Raw genomic sequence first — 8,566 nt, 5'->3', positions numbered from 1 at the left:
TCCCTCCCTCCCTTCTTTCTCACTCTCTGCCTTTCTTTATTCCTCTCCCTCCGTCTCCCCCTCTTCCTCCCTCCCTCCCTCCCTCTTTCTCCTCTATCTGTTTCACTCTTTCTGTCTCTCTCTTTGTCCCTGTCTTTCTGGATTGGGAGAGAGCTGCAGGCTCACCAGACAAGACAGCCAGTCCTCCCCTAGTGCAGATCTGGGCTGCTGAGCCCACTGCAGGTTCGCCAGCAACTAGAGATACAAACTTCATAGAAGACACTTTCATAGAAGACACTTTCAAAGTCAATTAATTCTATTGTTTTTACTTTATTTTTTACTTAAAATGCAAAAATACTTTACAAAATAACAGTAAGACTGTTAAATAAAATAAAATACTGTAAGAATGTTATTGTTATAAACCTGTTTGTGTTTTAAGTAAAAAACAATATCATTAATTGACTTTGCCTGTGTCTTTTGTAAAGTTTGTATCTCCAGTATCTGGTATTACACATGGTATTTATTTATTTATGCGCACATGTACCAACCCGACCAAGTGACATTTATGTTATATCCAGCACTCCTAACCAATGTGTTCGACACCCCTGACTTAGAAGGTAACTTCTCACCTGCTGGTCCCAATTCTTGTTCTCTGCCTGGCTCAGGAGGAAGCCTTCTGCCAGGGTCACTGCCTGAGAACTGGTCTCTGGCCCACATTCCCTGACCCAGCTCTTCATCTCTGGGGGCAGGACGGCCAGGAACTGCTCCAGGATCACCAGGTCCAGCATCTCCTTCTTGCTGTGCCTTTCCGGCTCCAGCCACTGACTGCACAGACGGTGGAGTCGGCTGGAGACCTCTCGGGGCCCCTCGGCCTCCTGATATTGAAACTGCCTGAACTGCTGACGTTGCACATCTGGAGGAAGGACGTAGTTGTCTCCCAGGCTCTTCTGCATGGTTCCTACGCACAGGCAGATTCCCTGGAGAGCCAGCGTAACAATTACCTAAATAAATCTTTGTCCTACAAGCATGCAAAGCAAGGCAGAGGTCTTTCAGGGGTTGTGGCTGATTTCAGAAACCCAAGGACGACTTTCGAGAACTTGGATGACTCTTCGAGACGGGATCGGATCCTCCCAGGCGCCCCAGACTGCAATAGGAGAGGCAGATTGCTGGAAACACACCATCAATCGCCCAAGGCCCCCGAAGTGAGCCCACCCACAGAAGGGACCCAGAAAAGAAGATTTGCTGGCAGGAGGAAAAAGCCATAGCTGAATGGAAAGGGGGACCCTCTAAAAAAACACACACACACAAAAAAAACCAACAAAAAAACCCCCAAGTTTGCTCTGCCAGAACAGCAAGGCCCTTTTAGGGACCCCCCCTGCCTGCCCCACAACAAGGCCAGGCTGATGGGGAGGATCGGAACAAAACGCCGTCAAAACAGCAGCCGTTTCGCTAGTCTGCGGGCAGCAGCCGAAGGCGCAGAAACCCACAGCACAATGGCGCATGTGCAGAGTACTGAGGAGGAGCTGGGCTCTGCCTCCAAGGGGGGAGAGGAGCTCCCGGGGAGCAAGAGGGGAAACCCTGTGGGGGAAACGGCTCATCGTGGCAAGAAGTATTGCTTCACTACGGAGTCGTTGGATGGGAGGGGGGGGATTTTGCAGGCGTCTTTGCAGCACCCCCACACGCTCCCCGGGATCTCTTCCACTCTCACAACCAGGAAAGGATGTTGCAAAGGAAATCTTCTCTCATTGCTCACCAGTTCTTTGAAAAAGTCCCCCGCCGCTTTCCTCCCTCCTCCTCCTCCTCTTCTTCTTCCTCCCGAGGCCCAACGGAGCCAGAGGGAAATCAGGTCCCAGGTCAGCTGGTCTTGTTGGTTGTTGACGCCGCTCTAGGAATGGAGACTCCTTCCCTTTAACCCTTCGACTGATTCTCCCCGGAAGGCAAAACGGGCCTCCTCCTCCCCCCGCCCTTTCAATGCTGCATCCGAGGGCAAAGGCTTTCCAATGGGGGGGAACCAGAGCAATTTCTATGACATCATAGGGAGGGACCAGTGACAGTGCAGGGAGGGGCTTCCTTTCCCACTGTCTCTGGCAGCAGGGCCGTGGGGGGTTGAGGGAGGGGCTGCCCAGAAATTTGGGGGGCTTCAACTAAATGCTCTTCAGACAGCTGAAATGCAACTTTAACTTTTAATGAACAAAACAAACTGTTTCTTTATTTACATTTTTAAAATTACAGTATAATCAACGATTCTCCTAATCGGCTACAAGCATCCTCTCCTGCCCTATTTCACCTATCCTTCCCAATTTTCCTTCACCTCCCCACCCCAATAGCTGGCATGTGTTGGTCTACTTAGTGGTAAACCTAGACAGATTGCATCACCTAGGTACAACCTACTCGTGAAGATGTAGCAATTCAAAATACCCTGTCCTTAAATGACACATAAGAACATAAGAAAGGCCCTGCTGGATCAAACCAAGGTCCATCAAGTCCAGCAGTCTGTTCACACAGTGGCCAACCAGGTGCCTCCAGGAAGCCCACAAACAAGACGACTGCAGCAGCAGTATCCTGCCTGTGTCCCACAGCACCTGATACAACAGGCATGCTCCTCTGGTACTGGAGAGAATAGGTATGCATCATGACTAGTAGCCATGAATAGCCCTCTCTTTCATGAACATGTCCACTCCCCTCTGAAAGCCTTCCAAGTTGGCAGCCATCACCACATTCCTGGGGCAGGGAGTTCCACAATTTAACTATGCGTTGCGTGAAGAAATTTTTTTTTCTATTTTGAATCTCTCACCCTCCAGCTTCAGCAGATGATCCAGCAGTCTAGTATTATAACAGAGAAAAGCTTCTCCCTGTTGACTCTCTCCATACCATGGATAATTTTATAGACCTCTATCGTGTTTCGCCTTAACTTCCTTCTTTCCAAGAGAAACAGTCCTAAGCGTTATAACCACTCCTCATAGGGCAGTTGCTCTACCCCCCTGATCAGTTTGGTTGCTCTTTTCTGCACCTTCTCAAGCTCTGCAATATCCTTTTTGAGGTGCGATGACCAGAACGGTACACAGCATTCCAAGTGCGGTCTCACCATAGATTTGTAAAAGGGCAAGTATGATATCAGCAGTTTTATTCTCTATGTATAATTATGGCCAGCATGGAATCTGCCTTTTTTACAGCAGCCACACACTGGGTTGACGTCTTCATCGAGCGATCCACTACCACCCCAAGATCTCTTTCTTGGTCTGTCTTGGTTTGCTTGCGCAACGCCATCCCCACCAGGCAGGAGGAGGGGACGGTGCTGCAGCCCCTTTCAGCTTCGGGAGTTGAAGCGCAACCGAGCCCTGGACAACTTGGTTGAGAACATCCGCTGCTGGAAAGGGGATGAGGAGCCCCTACCGGGGAGCCCCGCCAACTGTGGCGCTTCTGTGAGGCCCACGACGAGCTGCTGAAGGTCTTCTGCTCCCAGGATCAGGCACCCATCTGCGTCACGAGCCCAGACCTGCCCCAGCATCGCGGACACGACTTCTTGATTGCCCTGAACGCCATGCGGGCGGCTCAGGTTGGAGACAGGCAGGAGATGGGCGGCGATGGGTGCGGGAGAGGTTGGCTCCTCGCTGGGCTACAACTAGGCCATGATTCTCTTGGAATTTAAAACCAAAAGCCGCTGTAATGCATTTATTTTAGGCCCGTATAAACAGTATGCAAACTTCTCAAGGCCTCAGAATTCTTCATCAGCCTCCATATTAAAAACAAACAAACAAACTAGGAGAGGACGGGAGGGGAAACTGCAGCCGTTGATCTTCAAGCCTCTTCTTGGCACCCTGTATAAAATAGGCAGAGATGAGAGGGAGGGCATCTTGGCCATCTTCTGGTCACTGGGGTGTTGGGGTGGAGGTAGTTGTGAATTTCCTGCATTGTGCAGGGGGTTGGACTTGGTGACCCTGGTGGTCCCGTCCAACTCTATGATTCTATGATTCTAAAACGCCACTACAAGGTCGCTGTGACTTGATGGGGGAAATTTTAAACATCTTCCTTTCTTGTTGATGCTCAAGTAGATCCACACACTTTAAGAACAACACAACACTCCGTATAACCAACTGTGGAACAAAATTGGATCATGGCCTCTTCTGTCACTCCCATTTTGGTGACCCAACCATACATCAGAAGGGTGTGACGCCTTCTTATCAATGAAAGCTCAGGCCACAGCCTTGGCCAGTGCGGCCTTTTTTCATCTCCACCAGGCCTGGCAGTGGGCGCCCTGCCTCTCCCACCCTGACCTAGTCACGGTGATTCATGCCACGGTCACCTCTAGACTACTGTAACTTGCTCTACGTAGGGCTGCCCTTGAAACTGATACTGAAACTCCAGCTGGTATAGAATGCCGCAGCGAAGGCCCTTACTAGGACTCCGCTGTGGGGCCCATATTCAGCTCTGTCAACTCCACACTGGAAGGGCTGCCAGGTGCCCTCTCTCCTCCAGCAGGAGGCTATGGGGCTGTGGTTGGGATTGCGCGCGGAATCTCTAGTACTGAAGCACCCTGGAGGTCTGTCATCATAAAACACCATTTGGCAGCAGACGATATAACAGATGACAGATTACCGTCAGCCGGAACAAAGGCTTTCCTCCTATCCCTGTGGAATGGGTTGCCCAGTGAATCGAGAGCTGCGGAACCTGCACCAGTGTTCAGAAAGAGTTGTATAAAGCAAGAGCTTTTTAAAGGGGGCTTTTGGCTGATCTGATGTTATTTATGACTCTGACACATATTAATATATTTTATTTGGAGACTCTGGTTTTTATGGTTTTGATTTGGAAAACACAAATTGCGAAAAACATCATCATCAAGAGATTGCATTCCTTTCAGTGAAGAACTTACAGAGCTAATCCAATTTTTCCCCTTAAACTTGTGCTGAGCTACAGAGACAGAGGTGAGAAGGAGCCACCTCTAAAACTTTCCCACCAGGTTTTACTGGCCAGACTTGCAGGGAGAAGCAGTGCTGGAGACCGGGGAGTAGGAGCAAAGACCGATTAGAAGCCAGGGGAAGTTTTAAAAGGACAACTGAGACAGGGTATGCTGATTTTTCTGCAACCTTGGAGGGAGGGGGTCCCCCAAGTTCGGAGAAAAATGTCTCCTCTCCCCACATGGGCTCAATCTGCGGTTATCAGTGTCTGCAGATGAGCCCCCCCCCCCGGTGGCTATTATTATACTGATGGTTGTTTGGTAAACACAAACGGCAAAATCATCTTCAACAAGAACTCGTATCCCTTTCAGTCAAGAATTTACCCAATCCAGGTGCCTCTAGGAAGCCTACAAACAAGACGACTGCAACTGTATCCTGCCTGTGTTCCACAGCACCTAATATTTTAGGCATGCTCCTCTGGTCCTGGAGAGAACAGGTATGCATCATGACTAGTATTCATTTTGACCAGTAGCCATAAATAGCCCTCTCCTCCATGAACATGTCCACTCCCTTCTTAAAGCCTTCCAAGTTGGCAGCCATCACACATCCTGGGGCAGGGAGTTCCAGAATTTAACTATGCGCTGAGTGAAGTAATATTTTTCGGCCCTTTTGTACACGTTAGGATATTTTGTAATGGCTTATTGCTAAACAAATAAACTCTACTAGTCATGCTCCTAAGAAGTTGTACTGCCTAGCTATGAAGTTTTGTTTACTTCCATTGCAAAATGGTACATTTTCTAGAAGAGATTGTCACGGTCTCTGACATAATCATGATATTTTGTGAACATGTGCAAAATTAATTCCCTGTAGAGCTTGAACATAACATGCAAACTGGCCACAAGCTACAGAGGCTTGTATAATGAAAAGCCTGTGTAATGCAAATGTCCTTAGAACAGGCTGACAGAATTCTCTCAAGGTCAGCTCTATCAAGAGCTGACTAAACAAGTTACGCTGGTCTTGTCCTTGAAGGGGCAGAGCAGAGCACCTTTCCTTATCTATCAGTAAGATGCAACTAAAATCACCTTTCTGATTCAGCTGCCAGCTGGAATCTCAAAGGCAGAACACTTTTGCCCCTCTTCAAGGTCTACTGGAGATATCTTAATGTACTGAGAGTGCATTAATAGCTTAAACTTTGCTTTTTATAGCTTAAAGGCATTGAAGTTCTCTCAAAGATATGAGTAATATGCTTTCTTGCTCTTCTGTAATCTCGCTCAAGGCTATGCAACTGACCAATGTAAACAATGTCACTTTGCAAGTGACAAATGTAAACAATAATTATGTTTTATGAGTTATACAGTTAAATGTTGTGCTACAGATTTCTAAGTAGTCTCATTTAATGTGTATTGTCCTAACGAAGAGGATGGTATAAAAATTAAGTATATAAAGTGATCATGAAACTCAGAAATGAGTGTTTATACTTTAAGCAAAGTGGACTGAAAGGAAAGGACGCCCATATATGGTTATGCGAAATTGAGCAGCTGCCACTAAGCCATTACTGCACTGCTCCTGATATCTGATAGAGGGAATAAAAGGTAACCCTCTTGATGGATAAGAAAGTGGGGATAAAAGATTTCTCTTCACTCTTAATGAGTCTAGAAACAGTATAAATACAGCCACAGTACAGCCAGAGATTTAGAACCTTCCAAAAGGCTCTCAGAAAAGGCTGAATTGTATGTATGGCTTAAATACTTTACTCTAGACTTTGTGAATTAGATACTTTGAACTGAATCAGAATAATTTGACTGTTATATTTTAGAAGTTGGATTTTGAAACTGAAAAGCATACATTGCTTTTACTGCATACATTGTAATACATACATTGTATTTTGACAAGAGTTTTTATAGAAGTGTTAAAGACTTGATAATCTGCATTTATACATATTTTACTAGAAGTATATCAATAAAAAGGCTTGCTTTTTAAAAGTAAGTAAAGTTGTTGAGTCCTGCTTAATCAATGACTGGCTGAATAAGATACCTTCACTTCTCAGTAAGTGATACATTCTAAGAGCCTGTCATCTGAACAGCACGACCCGCTTCAAGATCACCTTGCAAAGCAGCAAAGTGACAAATTGCAAAGCGGCAAGTTTGACCTAAGATGAACTTAAGGTGGAACCTTTGAATTATTTTGGACTTTAAATTGTCTTTTTGGACTTTGAATTGTTTCAACAAATTGTGCCTTAGAGGACCATCATTCAGTTATTTCTGTTGTACATAGAATCACAGAATTAGAGTTGGAGGGGACCACCAGGGTCATCTAGTCCAACCCCCCGCACAATGCAGGAAATTCACAACTACCTTCCCCCCCCACAACCCCAGTGACCAGAAGATGGCCAAGATGCCTTCCCTCTCATCATCTGCCTTGCTTACAGAATCAGCATTGCTTACAGATGGCCATCTAGCCTCTTCTTAAAAACCTCCAGGGAAGGAGAGCTTACCACCTCCTGAGGAAGCCTGTTCCACCGAGGAACTGCTCTGTTAGAAAATTCTTCCTAATGTCTAGACGGAAACTCTTTTGATTTAATTTCAACCTGTTGGTTCTGGTCTGACCTCCTGGGGCAAGAGAAAACAACTCGGAACCATCCTCTACATGGCAGCCCTTCAAGTACTTGAAGATGGCTATCATATCCCCTCTCAGTCTTCTCCTCTTCAGGCTAAACACACCCAGCTCCTTCAACCTTTCCTCATGAAGACACTGCTGGAAATGAGACATCATATTATATTATTTTTGTCTTCTTATGCTGATTTTGGTGATTGCCTACATTTAGATAATCTTCATCAACTGCAGTTTGGTATGACCTTAACATTATTTTATTTGGTCAGGGGGCCGATAGAATGTCCCCAGTACTAAATCTCCTTTGGGGCCCGGAATTGTCACCCATAAGGATTCTGTGGACGAGCCTGCCCTTTTTATGGTCTCTAGCTTATTAGACACTATGCCTTCCTTGATATACATAGCAACACCCCCTCCAATATGCCCTTCCCTATCATTTCTATACAGTTTGTAACCAGGGATGACTGTATCCCACTGGTTCTCTCCCCTCCACCAGGTTTCTGTAATGCTCACTATATCTATGTTTTCTCTTAAAACCAATGTCCTCATGTAGACATTGTTAGAAATAAGACATTATATTATATTATTTTTGGCTCCTTATGCTGATTTTGGTGATTGCCTATATTTAGATACTTCATCACCAGCTGCAGTTTGGTATGACCTTAACATTATTTTATTTATTTTTAGACTTCTATCCCTCCCCTGAGTCACAGGGCTCAGGGTGGCTCACAACATAACAATAGGGGTGTGCAAACAACAACAACAACCCAGTAACATTTGAATTTGGGTCTAATGGGAATTTTTTAGAAAGCCTGGAAAATCTGGATTCCTGAAGAATGCAAGTCCATTAGACACAAATCCGAATTTTACGCCCCTCCCCATCTCTCCCTCTCCTGACTTACCTTGAGTCCAGTGATGGAGGTGGCCCCCTCTGAGCCCCACATGGAGTCCAGACACAGTGGCAGCCGAGTTTGCACTGGCCTGGCTGGCTAGCAGGCCAGTGAGGGTGAAATGGAGGGTGTGGGGGGAAGGTGATTCCCTCCCTAGTCGTTTTTTTACAAAGGTGGCAGGGCCGAAGTGGC

The sequence above is a fragment of the Euleptes europaea genome, chromosome 1 (assembly GCF_029931775.1).
Source record: "Euleptes europaea isolate rEulEur1 chromosome 1, rEulEur1.hap1, whole genome shotgun sequence".
Classification (NCBI taxonomy): Eukaryota; Metazoa; Chordata; class Lepidosauria; order Squamata; family Sphaerodactylidae; genus Euleptes; species Euleptes europaea.
Note: the sequence above shows the minus strand (reverse complement) of the source record.